This window comes from Magnolia sinica, chromosome 5, assembly GCF_029962835.1.
Source record: "Magnolia sinica isolate HGM2019 chromosome 5, MsV1, whole genome shotgun sequence".
NCBI classification, from domain to species: Eukaryota; Viridiplantae; Streptophyta; class Magnoliopsida; order Magnoliales; family Magnoliaceae; genus Magnolia; species Magnolia sinica.
This window is the reverse complement of record NC_080577.1, coordinates 84,736,692-84,755,687: the sequence shown is the minus strand read 5'-3', so window position 1 is coordinate 84,755,687 and position 18,996 is coordinate 84,736,692. Positions and strand designations below refer to the sequence as shown.

At 36.4% G+C, this 18,996-nt stretch overlaps 1 long non-coding RNA gene across 1 annotated transcript; it reads right to left on the bottom strand.

The window, feature by feature from the left end:
- Window positions 1-8,984: 8,984 nt before the first annotated feature.
- Window positions 8,985-15,223, bottom strand: LOC131247375 (uncharacterized). The gene is made up of 3 exons (XR_009171686.1): window positions 15,076-15,223; window positions 14,578-14,621; window positions 8,985-9,174 (listed from the first exon to the last, which is right to left on the bottom strand). It is a non-coding gene; the product is annotated as an uncharacterized LOC131247375 (long non-coding RNA).
- Window positions 15,224-18,996: the final 3,773 nt, after the last annotated feature.

Sequence of the window (18,996 nt, the reverse complement as noted above, 5' to 3'; positions counted from 1 at the left end):
GAAATTTTTAAATGAAAATGTGTTGTTTATCTTTTGTCCCACATCGGAAATAAGAAAACAAGCTTTGAGGTTTATATGCGGGGGTGTGTATTTTTATTTAGAGTCTTAGAGGTTGAGATACTCAGGTTGCATACACGGACGTAGGTAGTGTAACTGTAGTGGCAAAAATGGACAGGCTTTTATAATCCAACGGTTAGATTTTTCAATCCAATAATATGAAACAACTCAAATTAATGATCAACGGTGCGAAACGTTTTTCAAAGCCTTAGTGCCTATATAAACCGGACCATTCCGGTCCAAAATTCAATCTCCATCAGATCTCACATAAAAACAATCTCCTTCAAAGAATATTGAAATAGGTCTATTAACAAAGCCTACCAGAAGAGCTCCTAAGAAGACCATTCGTGATTGTTGCATGTAGGATATAGATATGCTTGTCTTATCCTGCAAGCAATTCACTTGTAACCTAGTGAAGCAAAAAATAAAAAAAAAATTACTTTAATTATTTTTTATTTTTCAGTGTTTCCAACATATTTCACAACGGCATGGAAGTGATTTTCATCGTGATAAGGTTATTGGCCCACCACCTTGTAATGGACGGACAATTCTCATTTCGGCAATGTCTGGGCGTGGAAATTTCCTGGGAGATTTTCAAATTTTAATGTTTTTCTCATGATAACATCAGGAAAAACTACCCGAAAGTAAAACTATGAAAAAATATTTATAATAAATGAATAAATAAAGTTAAAGTTTATATATATATATATATATATATATATATATATATATATATATATATATATATATATATACATAACGCATTTATGAAGGCTTTACTATTTTCCAAGTTAATATCACTCTAAAATTTGCTGATATATTTAAAATTTTCACAATAATATCACTTAGTATATTTTCCATAACATTATCTCAAGATTTTCAAAATATCATCAATAATTGTGACACTGGTACATGGTCACCCTACTTGTGGATTGGAGAACTATCGGATGCATTCGAGCTTTGTGGGGCCTAAAATGATACTTTGTGCCATCCAACCTATTCATCAGATACCTCACCGTTAGACCCAGAGCTCAAAATCGCCTAATCCTAAACTCAGGTGGACCACACCTAAAGGAACAATAAGGAGAAATTCGTGGGACACAACGTGCTGCGTATGCATCATCCAATCTGGTCATCAGATGTGCCCGATAGGGATGGGGATACAGGGACACAGCAAAAATTAGACCATTTCATGTCTCAGGTGGGCCACATGCCATGCGAATAGGCGTTATTTTACCTTGTCTCCTTTGGTGTGGCCAAACTGAGTTTTCAATCCACCTGAATTTTGGGTTGTACAGTGAACATGAGACGGTGCGCCTGATGCATGGTTTAGATTTCACACACACTACGGTGGACCCTGTAGAAGTTAGACCGTAAAGGGAACTCGCATACGTTCCCGTACCTATTATTATAGAATTCTGTGCTTCAATGTATACTTCAGTGGTGTGTTGACATCACACAGTTGTGTTATCCCACCACTTCGGTGGTGTGTCAACACCGTCCATCCATTTTGAGATCATCTCCAGTCATGGCCCGAAAGTAGACAATCCATAGCTCAAGTGGACTACACCACATAAAGCAGTGGGGACAATAACACTTATGGTTGAAACCTTTCTAAGGCCCACCAACATGTTTGTTTGACATTCAATATGTTCACAAGTTTATACAGACAAGAACAACATTGATAATAATAATAATAAAATAATAAAAATAAATAAATAAATAAAACTTTCATGCTAAGGAAGTTTTTGATGGTAGGCGTTCAATCTCCACTGCTTTAAGTAGTGTGGTCCACTTGAGCTTTGGATCTGTCTCAGTTTTGAGGCCATGTAATCTTGCAAAATGATTAGACTGTGTGGATATAACAAATATATCGTGGTGGAGCCTCATAAGTTAGTGACGTCAACACACCACTGAGGATCGCTCACTCCACTTCCCGTGGCAGGCGGATTAGGTGAGACCCCGGCGTTACCCAAGTGGGTGCGGTCCTTACCATGGGGTTACCGTGGGCCCACCTTGATATATGTATTATATATCCAGGCCGTTCATCCTTTTTTCTATATCATTTTAAGGCATGATTATAAAAATGAACCAGATCCAATTATCAGGTGGACCGTACCATAAGAAACAGTGGTGATTGACCGTCCTACCTTGATTAATGTTTATGTTGGGTTTATTTACCATCTAATATATTAATAAGGTTACCTAAGCCTGGATGAAAGGAAAAAACAAATATCAGCTTGTTACAAAACATTTTTGGCTTATGAATGGTCAATCAACACTGTTTCGTAATGTATAGTCCACCTGATAATTGAATCTGCCTATTTTTATTTTTATTTTTTTTAATAATGTCATAAAATGATAAAATGATATGGAAAACGTATGTAAACCGTGGATACATAATACATACATCAAGTTGGCCCCACGGTAAGGCCGCACCATTTTGAGTGAGCCGGGGTCTCACTTAATCCGCTTTCCCTCGGCCTATCAACAATTTTAACAAATCATTTTAAGGCATGAGACAAAAAAGGAGATGTATAGATCCCAAGCTCAAGTGAGCCACCCCACAGGAAGCAGGGGTGACAATGATGCCACCGTTGAAACCTTCCTAGGGACCCACTCTGATATTTATTTGTAATCCAAAGTGTTCAGAAGATCACAAAGACATGGATGAAGGGAAAATAAAAATATCAGCTTGATCAATAACTTTTGTAACCCTAAGAAGCTTTCAACCAGAGGCATTCAATCCCTATTGTTTTCTATGTTGTGGTCCACTTAAGCTTTGGATCTATTCCATTATTGGGCTCACATCCGAAAATGATCTAGCAAAAATGGATAAATGACATGGATAAAACACATAATTATTGTGGGCCCCACAGATCTCCTAGTCCATCCTAACATGGGGCATGATGCAATCTAGGCCTGCAAACTGTAGTACTACAACCTCCCATGCGGTATCATAAATCAAAACTATCAAAATGGTAGAACATATTGTAAATTGGTCAGATCCCTAAAAGCAGACTGATCAGACTGTTCGACACTCTTTCAATTTGGATATTTTTGTCTCATGTGTAGCATGTGGGTGTGCCACAAGAGATTGTGCAGCTCAATTCCAATTGAACAACTTGATCCCAAGCGTCACTATATGCAAATACGGTGACTGTGACCATTATGATTGAGATTTGTGCATATCGGTTACCTATTCATCCACTCACAAATTATTTTATGGAGTGATGAGATGATATTCAGAAGGTGGGATTCTTCCTCTGAAAATGGGTTCCACTTTGTCTTCCATACAAAAGAACTTTTTTGATACTTGATTGTCGCCAAATAAAAAGGAAATACTCATAGTCGATCAAGGCACAACAACAAAAAGCCTTTTTAAAGGAAGAACTGCTTGTATTGATATAAAAGTTCAGGGTATGAGCATAGACTAAGATTACAACTAATTAATTACTGCTACTCATAAGAAAGAGCTAAGCTATGATAAAGAAAGATAAATTGCAGGATAATTGAAAGATAATTTGATTGGTTTGTTTGATTGGTACGAGACCACTTGCTCTGTTGATCTCCCTTTGTATTTATAAGTTTTTCTACTTTGCAGATACTCTGCATCCGTATTTGTTCTTTACTTCAATGGTTATGGTGGCTGAATCGCTAAGACGTTAGTCTTCTATATCCTTTTATCTTTTTGTTTTCTTCTAATTGTTCTTCTTCTCTCAATCGCCATTTGTCTCTAGAATTTCTCAGTCGCGCCCTGTCATCAAATGACATGTACTATCCAACTTAGCACAGGATGCGCCTCCGTAAAAAGTGCTTCGAATATCTCCAAAGATCTTTCCGCATGCTATTCATTCTTTTTTTAACAACACATGCCATTCCCTGATTGGTTAATCTAGGAATGACCATATATAGGGTACAACATTGCCCCACCATGCTGCGTCACCTTTGGGTAAAAGGTGAAAGTGACATTACTCCAATACCCAAAGCAATAAATGTGATCGACCATATTTACACATGTCAACTCCCTATTGATTATGTTTGATCGAGATGAAAATTGAATGGTGGTTTTGCCTCTTATCTCACATTTACCAGCATGACATGTGTAAATGCTACCTTATCTAGCTCCTAGATTTGTCAATTTTTATAGTGCCAAAACCTCTTGGAATCTATATCGTGTGTAGCTCAACTTTATATCATCATTGCCTACATTCAAGTACAAGTTCAAGAAGTCCAAATTCAAGTTCAAGAATCTCAAGTACAAGGATAAGAAATTCAAGTACAACATCAAGAAGTTCAAGTACTAGATCAAATTTTCAAGATTCAACTATATCAAGACAGTGCGCATTACTTTAGAATTCAAGCCCAAGTAATCTTCTCAAGCTTAAGCTCATATACACAAGATAAAACTCAAGTCACAAGGTCACTAGTCCAAGCTCATCTTCGAGTATACAATGACAAGCTTCATGTACTTCAAGATAAACTATCAACTGAAGCAAACGATGTTTCATTGTTCAATCTTCACCTATAGGGTATGAATGACCCTAGATTGACCATAGGTTAGGTCATATTGATTGCATACTTAATTTGGGTCATTATATAATTTTATAGGCTTTTTCTTGACTAGTCCTAACCTATGTTCAACTAGTCCAAGCATTGACTCGATTAGTTTAAGAATTTTCTCGACCAGTCCAAGGTTTATTGTGAATTTTTAAAATTTCTATTGGACCCTCGACCAGTCCAGGAGACTACTCAATTAGTCGAGTGAACAGTGCTCGACTCAAAGTCCAATAACCTTTATGGGTCCCACTCGACCAGTCGAGTGCAGGGCTCGACTAGTCGAGCAGGCTACTCAACTAGTCGAGCAAGCCACTCGATCAGTCGAGTAGCGATCTTATCTTATCATGCCAGAATTTTTGAAATATTGTTAGTCCTTCGACCAGTCGAGTTGACCACTGGGCCAGTTGAGTTAACAATATTTTTGCCTATAAATTGAGGATGATTTTCAGAGTTTTTCAATTTCTTCCAAGATCTTCAAGTCATAACTCTGAGAAAACTAGTATCTACATTCAAGTAGTTAATTGGTTAGTATTTAAGATTCTTTTAATAGCTTTTTGCATTTGATTTTGTGATATCTATTCAATTCTATTTCTTTTAAAAAGAAAATATTGCTTTTACCCTTTTTGAGATCAAAATCAAATCAAGCTAGCCTAGGTCAATTTAATCTAAAAATCATTTAGACCTAAGAACCCTTTCATATGTGAGATTAGACATTGAACATCTACATCGAATTAGATCTATCGGGCTTCATCAAAAGAAGAATATTCAAATAAGTACATTTCAATTTTCTGTATTTGGTTAGTAAGATTGCCAGAAAATCTTTCATTTTTGGTTTTGACTGAGATAGTCAAAAAATCTTAGTGAGTGGGGTTTTTAATTGTGGTAGCCCTTTTGAAAACACAATTGTGAAGGTTTTGGGTGAACCTTGGAAAACCTATTTCATAGTAAATGCCAATATCCTGAGGGTGAGGATATTGAAAGTGGAGTAGTTGTGTGGCTATTTTTTAACAGTTGGTGTACACACAAGCGAACCACTATAATTGTTGGAGTTGTGGTAGATGGTTGAATGTGCTTAAGTGTGAATGATTATAATTTATTTTTTAGCATTTGTGGTGAATGATTGTAATTTATTTTTTGCACAAGTGGTGAATGTTGTAATAATAATAGATATTTATTTCTGTTTTATTCTTTATTCCTCTATATTGGTTTGGATTTTGATACATAGTCCATTCTGAAAATTAGGTTGCCCTACCATAAGCCATTGGTTTTTGGTGTAAGGTTGTCCTTAGAACAACATCTGTATTAACCTCTCAATACTTGTGCGTTTGAAGTTGCTATTCATTTCTGCTATTTGAATTGATAAGTTCTATCTTTGTTTATATCTTTCCTATTCTATATTAAAATTTTTAATTTGGCATATTCCTATTCACCCCCCACCCCCCCTAGGACTCTTAGCTCGGCCTTTTCAAGTGGTATCAGAGCCTAATAGCTCGTTTTATTTTTTATTATTTGGATTAATTTCCTGAGCTAATCGATATCAGCTTTTTAAGATGTCAAATTTTGATAGCATTTCAGTCACTAGACCTCCACCATTTGATGGCTCCAATTATGCCTATTGGAAAGCTAGAATGAGAATTATTATTTTTTTAATCCATGGATGAGAGCGTGTGACAAGCCACAGTGACTAATTGGACCCCTCCTACCATTGAAGTGACTAGTACTGATGGATCTAAAACTGTAAAAGTCACACCTTACTTTTCTTGGACCGCTCTTCAGAAAAGTGAGAGTAGTGCCAATGCAAAGGCTTTAAATGCTATTACTTACACACTATCACCAAATGAATTCAAGAGAATTATATCCTGTGATACTGCAAAGTAAGCCTTGGATATTTTAGAAATGACACACAAGGGTACAATGATTGTCATGAAATTTAAATTCCAAATCCTCATAACTAAATTTAAGGAAATACATATGGAAGAAAGTGAAACTTTCATGGACTTTTATACAGGATTGAATGACATTTTTCACTCTATATGGGGTCTTGGAGATAGGATCCCAAGAAGTAAAGTCTATACAAAGATACTACGCTCGTTGCTTGATTAGTTCAATTCAAAAGTGACCGCGATTCAGGAACTTCGTGATACGGATAATATAAGGGTAGAAGAGTTAGTTGGGTCTCTTCAAACCTATGAGTTAAATTTTAAGGCACCTAAAGGTAAATCAATCGCCCTTAAGTCTTCTAAAAATATTTCTCATAAAAATAGTAATAATTCAGACTTAGAAACTTCTGAAGATGATATGACTCTTTTAGCCAAAAAGTTTTACAAGATTTTCAAAAGTAAAATGAGGGTCGATTTGCTAAAACCTATTGAAAAGAAAAGACCTATATCTAAAAATTGAAAATCTTTAAAAGACTGCCAATGCTACAACTGCCATGAATATGGGTATCTAGCACACAAATGTCCTAAGAAGGACAAGTCTAAAAAGAAAGGTATGTTGCCTACATGGGATGAATCTTTCTGCTCTGAAGTCTCTTCTAAGTCAAAAGATTTTGAAACTGAGTCGGCTAGTGATGTTAAAGCCCTAATAACTCTAGCCAAGTTCACTTTCTCAAATAATAATGATTCAACTAGTGAAGAAAATCTGAATAGTGACCATGAAAATGAGGAAGACCTTCAAGATGCTTATGATGCCCTATACAGGGAAAGTTGCAAAATAGTTGTAAAGTTAAAACTTCAGAAAGAAAAGTTTTCAAAACTAAAAGAGAATTTTGATAATCAAGTCTTAGAAAAATCACACTTTTCATATTGCTTTGAAAAAACTAAGTGCGACTTAGATTTCAAAACGTCCCAAGTTGAAAACTAAATTTTGAAAATGAAAAGCTAAAACTAGAAATCTCTTCACTTTTGAGTTTGAAGGACACATAGAGGTATGCCTAAGGTGATCCTAAATTAGAAAAACTTTTATTCAGATCCAGAAAATGTGGCGATCAATCTAGATTGGGCTATGATAAAAATATTCCTCCCAAATATAAGAATACTCTATCTAAATTTGTTAAAAGGGAGTCTTCTAACTTAAAAGGAAAAAGTCTGAATCAAAATAATTCTAAAAATACTAAAAATTTTCAGACTTTAAAACCTAAAAGCAACTATATCAACTATAAAAATCAGAATCGTTATCCTTTAGCTGAGAAAATTGTTGACTTGCTTAAGGAGCTCTTAAAATCTAACTCGGTAGGTAGGACTTATAGCAACTATAAATATAAGAAGACCAACTATGCTCCTAAATCCAAAACTGTAATGAAATGGGTCCCTAAGGTTACTTATTTGGTTGTCCACACCGCTTTCAAAGCTTTGAGCCATTCAAATATCTAGACAGTGGTTGTCCAGACATATGATAGGCGACAAAGGTCTCTTCACTAGTTTTAAAGACATGACTGATGGTTCAGTTACATTCGGTGATGGTGGCAACTGCAGAATTATTGGTCAAGGTATGGTTCAACTCTTTAACCTCCCTCTATTTGAGAATGTTTTATATGTAGAAGGTTTAAAACATAATCTATTAAGCATCTCTCAAATATGCGATAATAATCATAGTGTAAAATTTACCAACCAAGGGTGTAAAATTTTAAATAAGAATAGTTTTGTAATATTAACTGGTCGCAGAACATCTTAAAACTACTACATTATTAGTGATTCAAGCTCGTCTAAGTTATCATGTTACATGATCCAAACCGATGAGACCGAATTATGACATAAACACCTAGGACATGTACACTACCACAACTTGTATAGATTGAGCAAAAGAGAATTGGTAAGTGGTCTACCCAGAGTAAAGAAAATGGATAAAATATACGGTGAGTGCCAGATTTGTAAACAAACCAAGAGTGCTCACAAAAAGAGAAACTCCAAAGCCACATCTAAACCACTCGAACTTCTTCACATGGATCTCATTGGACCAACTGGAACGGAGAGTCGAGGTGACAAGAAGTATATTCTAGTGATTGTAGATGACTTTACCAGGTATACTTGGGTAGTCTTCTTAAGAGAGAAATTAGAAACTCTCGACGAAGTAAAAATGATACTTAAACGTATCCAAAGTGAAAAAAAAATCACAAGTCACTAAGATCCGTAATGATCATGGTTCTAAGTTTGAAAATAGAAGTTTTGAGAAATTTTGCAGTGATCAGGGAATATCACATGAATATTCTGCGCCTAAAACACCACAACAAAATGGCCACTTTTAAAAACAATGAATCATGATTGGGATTGCTCATCTGTTGGAATATCAGGGTATATTCATAAAACCCACCAAATGTCAAGAATGGAGAGTTACCAGGCATAGGATGAATCATTCTGTATGGGGGATAGTAAACACCAGGCATAGGTGAAAGCACATGCCAACCTTACCCATGGGCTGAGGGTCCGTGATGGAAGTGGGGAAGTTTCCTTCCCAATCCAACCTACCAAACAGTCCCTTCCACTAATTGTGCCTATTGGCTATGTTTGGTAGGCATCAAGGTATCAAATCCACCATTTGACCAGTAGACAGATTAACCTGCATTTTGTAGACATTGTAAGACAATATACCACAAACATCTGAATTTATTAAAAAGTTGGCGGAAAACTGATATAAAATCCAACATGTCAATCAACACTAACATGAGATGAGCTCATTTTTAGGTTTTTACCAAACAGGGCCTTACTATTTTAAAGGTATTTTAGTAAATTTTTATTTACTAATATAATTATACTTTGACAGGATTTTAAATATCATTTTTTAAATGCCGAGTTCCATGTTTGTCACCAGCATGAAACTTCCCTGTTTGGTTCCTAATCTGTAAATTTAGGGCTCATTACTAGTGTTGTATTTTGTTTTAAAATAAATTTTTATTTACTAATATAATTATACTTTGGCAGGATTTTAAATATCATTTTTTAAATGCCTAGTTCCATGTTCCATGTTTTTAAATATCATTATACTTTGGCAGGATATAATTATACTAAAATTCTCTTTTTTATAGGATAGGTTTTTTGCCTTGGGCTTGGCCCCATTCAGGGGGCATGTGAATTTGGTCCTATGAGGGGGGGAGGGGGGAGCAATGCCAATAGCTCTAATCTATGTCATTGACCACACACGCTTGACCACATGCACGCGTCGAGACGAGCCGAGTCCGAGTCTGAGTCCGTGTTCGTGTCCGTGTCCGCGTGCGCGGCGCGACAAAACGGGCTGGGCTGGGCTAGGTGCGGGTGCGGTGTACTCGGGTGGGTGTGTGTGTATGGGTATTCGTGGGACTTTATTTACGAGAGTGTACTCGCACTTGCGCCTTTTCATTTAAATCAAAGAGTATACTCCGGTTGGTCGAATATGTTGGGTTTAAACCCAACGGACCTAACCCTTTGTAAAGGGTGCTTATGCACCACTTCGAAGTCTATATAGGGACTTCCGTTCTAGTTTCAAAAATATGAAAATCGTTCTCTTTTATAAAACTCTCTCTACTATTATGGTTTAAGAATTTTACGAAGTTCATCGCTGAGTCAACTCAAGACTTTTGAATTAAACTATAAGTGGTTCGAGCCCGCGTACAGTGAGTGCACCGCTGGGACCGGGTTATAGTCGTTGAATCCTGGAGGCCAATTGATTTGGAAACCTGTTGCACTTGGGACGCTGTCCAAGGGGAGCAAATTCGATTTCAAATCGAGTGACTCAGTCATGCCCCGACTTCTATAAACTGATAAGTTTTCTCTTTTTCTCGATTTAAAAAAGAAAAATTCATTCATGCCATTGATCTGATGCCCACCATCATGGATGAAATAAAATTAAAAAAAAATCTCCCTAATTAGAAGATCCTAACTACCAAATATTTTTCTCCGTTGAATGTAGACTGTTAGTGCATTTCATCAAATTCATCATCTGCAAGATCTCTTTTAAATGCCAGATCCTAGACCACCTGACTACCTATGATAATAGGTAGACAGATGCCAATTGAAAACAATATAAATTGAATTTATTGGGTAAACATACTAGACTATTTCATTCCATAACATCATAAATAAAGGAAAACATGGCATTTTCATAATAACAAGAGTTAAAGAAGCATTTCCACTCTTTATGAAGCAGATTGATGCTAATGCTGCATTGTACTCGACAAGAAATTGCATGAAGCAAACATCCAGTGCTTAGCCAAGAGTCCAAATAACAATCTGGTACATATTGCAGTAAGGAATATTTTTGGAGCCATATTAGTCAAGGAAATGCTAAAGAAAATTTATATGGATGTTGGACTTGGAAAACAACTAGTTGTTTTGTCAATTAGGAAGTATATTTGAAATTATCACCATTCAAAAAAATATATGTATATTTTTAAATTGTAATCAGGTCAGAAAAATAAACATTTCATAAATAATAAAGACAAATAAATAGAGGACAGAGTGCAACCAAGACATGGACATCCTTGCTAGCATACGAAACTTTCTACACCAAAGCCAAGCCAAGCCATTGCCAGTTATCATGAACATGAACTAGACCCATTAATTGCCAAGCCAAGGCAGGGGACCATAGTTCTGCCCAGGAACAAGTCCTTTGCCGTCTATCTTTTCTAGGCCCATGACTAAACGAATGGAAGATCTAGGCCTCTGATTTAAGGTTAACAAGGTTGACAACTGAAACTGATACAAGATGTAAAAATTATCAACAAAGTTCCATGTAATATTCCATGGTGGGAGTGGAATTCCTTAACCATAGGATTTGAAGGTCCATAGCCTATAGGGCATAGAATTGCCATAGGATTAGAAACTGGAATACAAAGTCTAAGAAAATGTATAAAGCCATGGATAAACCAAACAGGCCCTTAAAACACACAATGCGGATTTTGAGAGCCAATTTTAACTATGCCAGCAAACACACCTCATTTTGTTGCCACTATAAAAATTTGCTCCATGGAACTGCTCCAATCTCTTTAGCATTATTTGAATATCAGCAGTGTTCATAGGAAGGGACCATAGCAAAAATACTCCTCAGGATTTAAACGACCTCCCTCAAACATGTAAACTATTTGATACTCTCGTTGTACAAGTATGTAAAGTATGTAAAAGATGTGTGAGAGAGAGAGAGAAGGTTGTTTTCATGCTTTGTTTTAGATTCGGTTACAGTTTATATAGAAAGCAGAGACTACATTGATGTTACACAAATGTTTAATTTCATGATAGAGCAATCCTATTGGATAGGTTAATTAGATGCCACACAGATGGTGGGCCTTGTGCCCAACCTTGTAAAACAGCCTATCCTCTTAAATGAAACTAATAAAATAAAATGTGGTTGGGAAGACATGGTGTAAATTAACTGTGTTAAAAATAAAATAAAATAAAATAATAATAATAGTAATAAAGCCATGATAGAGTCAATTGCCTTAAGAAAATGGCCTCCAGAAAGGTTTTTAAAGAAAAAAAATAGTGATTGAAAGTAAAAAATAAAAAAATAAAAATTAACTCTTCATGACGCCATGTCGCCAGCACCATTGATGTTGACGGCCAATCCACAGAATATAAAACTCCTAGTGGAAATATTCATTTTCTAGTCTCCGTACTGTAATCATTTGGCCTTTTGAAACTCGGTCCATGCGCATCCTTATTCTACATGATTAAAGCTGTTTGGTAGCGGCCTATAAATGATTTTTATTTTTTTATTTTTATTATTTTTTTTTTTTGCAGAGATTTTTTTTGATGTTTTTGCTATTAAGAGGAATTATGTGTGGCGAGGCCATTTTTTCCTGTGGAGCCCGGCCTTTTGTCTTGTACAGCATCTTTTTTGTCAAGTTAACATAGTTCGCGTGGTTAGTCCTAGAGGCATATAAATAATGGTAAATAAGCAATTATGACATGTGATAATGGTAAATAATGGCGATGCCATTTATAGCATGCATGTTCAAGCAAACACAACAGGCTATAAATCAACATGCCTGGAGAATTTCAAAAGACAATCTGCACATTGACATTTCTTTGTGAATTGGTGAGGATAAAATTTCTTTCTTGGAATGTTGAAAATGCCAGCGAAGCTGCAGATATGTAAAAACTTATGTGAAGCCTGATATAGATGTTTCAGAGTCAACAATGAGAAAGCTTTAGATCTACATATTTGAAAAGCAGATTGTAGGCAGGCGAGAGGTTGAGGCGGAAGCAAGTATTATTTCAGTCATTAATGTGAAAGTTATGGTCATTTCTGTAAAAATAATCAAGAATCTTAATCACGTTTCCCTCTGATACAATCTCCTAATGGAAGTCATTCCTCAAAAGCAGGGCCCAACACTCATGACAGTTCCAAAGAGCTAGAAAAAGGAATATTAAATATTTTCTTTTCTTTCCTTCTTTTACAACAATGCCTAACTTATGCTGTTAAAATAAAATTATATAAAATTAAAAATTAAAAAGTCCTTTTACCTTGATGTATCCTAACTCACAATTGAGGTGGATGCATTTGGAAGGCTGGAGGATCAGCAGACTTCCTGGACTGTTTGATTCGCAAAATCATCTCTGAAACAATGACTGTGATTAGGATAATGCCAAGGACAAACCCATAACCTGTTTTTACAGCTTTGGGTGCGCCTCCCACTCGTTGAGGCTTTTATTTTTATAGAGTTTTAATAAGTGAGCATGCATGTTGGTGGATCCAGCCACACATTCCGATATGGCACATTTATGTCAGATTTGAGCCCTCCATCAGGTAGGCCCCATCCTTCCTATGTGCCCTGGCCTAAGAGTGAAACTGGCCGACTTATCCGGTGAGCCATTGTATGGAAAAAAAAAACAAAAAAAGGAGAGTTAAAAAGCTTGCAAAGGGCCACATTCAATGTGACTCTGGACTGAATTTTGAGGTGCACTATGGCCTGACCTGATCGTCTGCTTGGGTCTTGAATGCATATACATTTGCATGTGTATCTGCATGCAGCTCAACTGGGATCTACTCGTGGCAGACATTGCACAACTGTACTATTATAATGTTCATGTTGGTTTTTACAATGATTTTTTGAGGCCAAGTGTTATAATAGTGTTATTTGCATTGGGTGCGTTCTTTTATAAAACGACACATTGTTTACATGGGTCAGCTTGTCAATCTATTTGACACTAAACATTTCACGTCATGTTCCGAAAATACACAATGTCAGTTCTTTCTAACAGCCATTTACTTTCACTTTATTCACTGGTAGTTTCAATGTGGCTAGTAGTGAATGTGATAATATCAAATTTGTAGCTCTTGCTGGTGAACCTAGTCCTGTGAATGAGTCCAAAATATCCATCTTATTGTCTTCAAACAAATTTCCGTATCCATGTTGACATAAGATAGAAACCCTACCAGAACATTTGTAAGCAGTATCAATCCGTTTGATGGGGTAATGTTCCTTTGTACCAGATTTTAAGTTTCTTGTAATCCTCTTTTGCGAGTTTGTCGCATCTGTTTATTGAGGAAATTTAGGTAATGAGAATAAGAATGAGTAGTGTCTTGATGGGCCAACTTAGTAAAGGTGGATGTGGGGCAGCCCTTTGATTAATGGCCTACATTTTAGGTGGTTAAGAAAAGAAAAGGGAAAATGATTAAAAATCTGAAGTGTAGGTGAAAGATTGAATATCAGAATTTCTAACAGTCAAGTGTCCAGACTGTTCATCAAACAGAGCGTAGTTTTGTCCAACAGGACATGTTTGTGTCCAGACTGTTCATCAAACAGAGCGTATTTCTGTCCAACAGCTTATACATATAGTTAAGAGTGTTTGGTGCCACTTACAAAAACTAAAATCTACTCAAACTTTCCAATGTATCCACAAACCATTGCAATTAAAGCAATCAAGTTCAATAGCATTTGAAGGAAAAGCAGAAGTAAAACCTACGACAATTAAGCAAAGGAAGTTGATCACAAGACCAATGTTCAATGTATTAAATTTATACTAAACAGAAGTTCTATGCAAGTACCTGCCACATAGGAAATTCTTGCGCTAATCTCCTAACAAAGGATCCTGAAGAAATCAAGCATTAGCACTAGAAGACATTCAAAGATACATTACAGGTAATGATGATGTAAAAGGAAAAAAAAAAAAGACACGGACGAGAAACGGAGTTCACCAAGGGCTGGAAATCCATGAGGGATTCTGGGCTATTAGTACATTCAAATCAATTTTACAGTCCAAATCCAGTCCCAAGGTAGGGCACTTACACCCTACCAATACACTCTCACTGCATCACAGCCCTTGATGAAATAGACATTCTAACTTGTAAATTACAGCCTCTCACTCACATATACACAAATGGATATAAACTCATACAATTCCATGACTCTCATTTACATGGACTGAAGGAAACACTCTGCATTCTGATCTACTCCTACTCAGCCTTCTTCTCAAAGAGTCACCCAATGTAGAAGAAGAAGAAGATGATGATGAAGAAAAATCTTTCGATGTTTGGGCTTCATACCTTGAATCCATCAGCATCTCAACATCAATTTCTGGTGGCGAATTACCATCTGATCCATGTGCCACTACCAATACAACCGACGTCTATGATGGCTCTTGTCCCAACAATTGGTAGGTTTTGAGAGAGAGAGAGAGAGAGAGAGAGAGAGAGAGAGAGAGAGTGTGAGAGAGAGAGCAGAGAGGGAGGGAGAGGGAGAGCGTGCGAGAGGGAAAGGGAGGGAGTATGAGAGGGAGAGCTTGAGGGAGTGGAGAGGGAGAGGGAGAGGCAGAGAGAGATCGAGAGGCGGAAATGAAATTAGGGCTACGGAATTATTTTTTTTATAAGGGCCCTTTTCCAGCGGCCCTTAAAACTGGCCGTGGGCAAAGGTTAGCCCCATCGGTCAGCTATGGCTGTTTTTCTTGTAGTGATAAGATGAATTTGAGGTTGGCTCCAGGCCAAGTTAATGTGGGTGCTAGTGGAGCAGCTAAAGCAAATGAAGAGGATGATGCTTTGCCTCCAGATGATGTGAATATGGATGACATTTTTGATGAGTTTAAATCAGACTCTGGAGCTGATCCTGATTTTCAGCCGTCTGATTTTAATGATCATTTGTGTTCCCTTGAGGAAAAGGTAGAAGGTATGCATGTGTCCTAAGAAACTCAATTTAAATACATGCGCAAATATCTGAGGCACATTAACAAGGGACTACATCAAATCGATCCTTCCTTACCTGGTCCTTCCTCTGGTTCAGATTAGTTTTGAATCTCTGATCTGTAATAACTTTTATACTTGGATTTCTCTTAACTTTATATGCTTGGACATGTTTTCTTGTTACTGTGGACATGTTTGAATGGTTATCTTAAACTTACTTCTTTCTATCATTACTCATTTCTCTTTTGTTTCCATCATCATTTATAGGTTCTTTCCTTTGTCATATTGTAATAAAAAGGGGGGGAATTTGTGTTGAAATATGCCCATAATGATATTGGATTCTATAGAGTGGATGTTAAAAATGTGGAAATATGGAGAAGTGGCTAGGTAGCAAAATTTTAAATTCTCCTCTTGGATTGTATGGAGTAATGTATTAAGGGGAAGTACTGGTTTGCAGTTTTTAACTGGTGCATGATTCTTTGACTAGGTTGTAACTGGTGCATGATTCTTTATTGTGCATATATGATGCATGATTCTTTGTTATGCATATATGATTCTTTACTATGTGTATTATGCATCATATTATTTATTTGATTTTGTCACAAATTTGACAAAGGGAGAGATTGTAAATGCTATCTTATCTAGCTCCTAAATTTGTCAAATTCTGTAGTGCCAAAACCTCTTGGAATCTGTATCTTGTGTAGCTCAACTTTATATCATCCTTGCCTATATTCAAGTACAAGTTCAAGAAGCTCGAGTACAAGAACAAGAGATTTAAGTACAACATCAAGAAGTTCAAGTACTAGATCAAGTTTTCAAGCTTCAACTATATCAAGACAGTGTGCATTACTTAAGAATTCAAGCTCAAGTAATCTTCTCAAGCTTAAGCTCATATACTCAATATGAAACTCAAGTCACAAGGTCACTAGTCCAAGCTCATCTTCAAGTATACAATGACAAGCTTCGTGTACTTCAAGATAAACTATCAACCGAAGCGAACGATGTTTCACTGTTCAATCTTCACCTATAAGGTATGAATGATCCTAGATTAATCATAGGTTAGGTCATATTGATTGCATACTTAATTTAGGTCATTATATAATTTTATAGGCTTTTTCTCAACTAGTCCTAACCTATGTTCGACTAGTCCAAGCACTGGCTCGAACAGTTTAAACATTTTCTCGACCAGTCCAAGGTTTGTTGTGAATTTTTGAAATTTCTGTTGGACCCTCGACCAGTCCTGGAGACTGCTCGACTAGTCGATTGAATAGTGCTCGACTAGTCGAGTAGGATCGAGTCAAAGTCTTGCAACCTTTCTGGCTCCCAGTCGACCAATCGAGCAGGCCACTCGACTAGTCGAGCAAGCCACTTGACCAGTCGAGTAGCAATCTTATCTTATCGCATCAGAATTTTTGAAATATTGTTGGTCCTTCGACCAGTCGAGCTGACCACTATGCCAGTCAAGTGAACAATATTTTTCCCTATAAATTGAGGACGATTTTCAAAGTTTTTCAATTCATTCCAAGATCTTAAGTCACAACTCTGAGAAAACTAGTCCCCACATTCAAGAAGCTAATTGGTTAGTATAGAAGATTCTTTTAATAGCTTTTTACATTTGATTTTGTGATCTCTATTCAATTCTATTTCTTTTGAAAAGGGAATATTGATTTTACCCTTTTTGAGATCAAAATCAAATCAAGCTAGCCCAGGTCAATTTAATTTAAAAATCATTTCGACTTAAGAACCCTTTCATATGTGAGATTGGACATTGAACATCTACATCGAATTGGTTCTACCGCACTACAAGAAAGAGGGTTTTTAGCGACGAAATTTTTAGCGACGAAACACATTTTCGTTGCCAAAAGTAACTTTTAGCGACGAAATAGTTTTTCGTCGCCAAAAGTGTACTTTTAGCGACGATATTTTTAGCGACGAAAATTTTCGCAGCTAAAAATCATGGATGAGACTTTTAGCGGCGAAACTTTTCGTCGCCAAAGGCCGCAACCACCTTTTCCACTAAAACGAATTAGATTACTTTTAGCTACGAAACTTTTCGTAGCTAAAAATCATTGGTGAGACTTTTAGCGGCGAAAATTTTCGTCGCTAAAGGCCGCAACCAAAAAACGAGTGGATTACTTTTAGCTATGAAGATATTCGTAGCTAAAAAATGTGGATGAGACGTTTAGCGACGAAATTTTTCGCCGCTAAACGATGCATATAGCTATGGAATGGATTACTTTTAGCTACGACAATTTTCGTAGCTAAAAATTCTGGATGAGACTTTTAGCGGCGAAAATTTTCGTCGCTAAAGGCTGCTCCACTAAAACGAATTAAATTACTTTTAGCTACGAAAACTTTCGTAGCTAAAAATCATCGGTGAGACTTTTAGCACCGAAACTTTTCGTCGCTAAAGGCCGCAACCAAAAAACGAGTGGATTACTTTTAGCTACGAAGATTTTCGTAGCTAAAAAATGTGGGTGACACGTTTAGCGATGAAATTTTTCGCCGCTAAACGGTGCAAACGTTTTACTTCTAGCAATGGAATGGATTACTTTTAGCTACGAAACTTTTCGTAGCTACAAATCGTGGATGAGACTTTTGGCGACAAAAAGTTTCGCCGCAAAAGGGTGCAAACGATTTACTTTTAGCTACGAAAAATTTCGTAGCTAAATATCGTAGATGAGAATTTTAGCGACGAAAATTTTCGTTGCCAAAGGCTACAAACAATTTTTAAAAAAATTACTTTTAGCTACGAACCATTTCGTAGCTAAAAAACCTGGATGTTACTTTGATCGACGAAATGTTTCGTTGCTAAAGGCCGCAACAATTTTAAAAACATGGATAAAACGTTTAGCGAGGAAAATATTCGTCGCTAAATACTTTTACCTACGAAATATTATATAACAGGTGTTATATAATATATTTCATCATATTCACATTTACATCCATCTAAACCCAAACTATGTAAATTCATCCAAACATAAACTACATTCATCCAAACATAAACTGCATCCATCCAAACACAAACAATCTTATCGAAAAAAAACAAATGAAAAGAGAAAGAACATATAAAAGGTGATCCAGACAAATGAAAAGAAATCAGGTTTAGGTTATAGGTTATAGGTTATAGCTTTAGGGAATTGAGAATAGGTTAAGGTTTAGGTTTAAGAAATCAGGTTCAGGTTCAGGTTCGGTATCGGGTTTAGGTTTGGGTTTTCAAGTTTAGGTTTAAGTTAAAGAGTTGAGATTATGATTAAGTGTAGGTTTAGGTTTAAGGATTTGAGATTACAT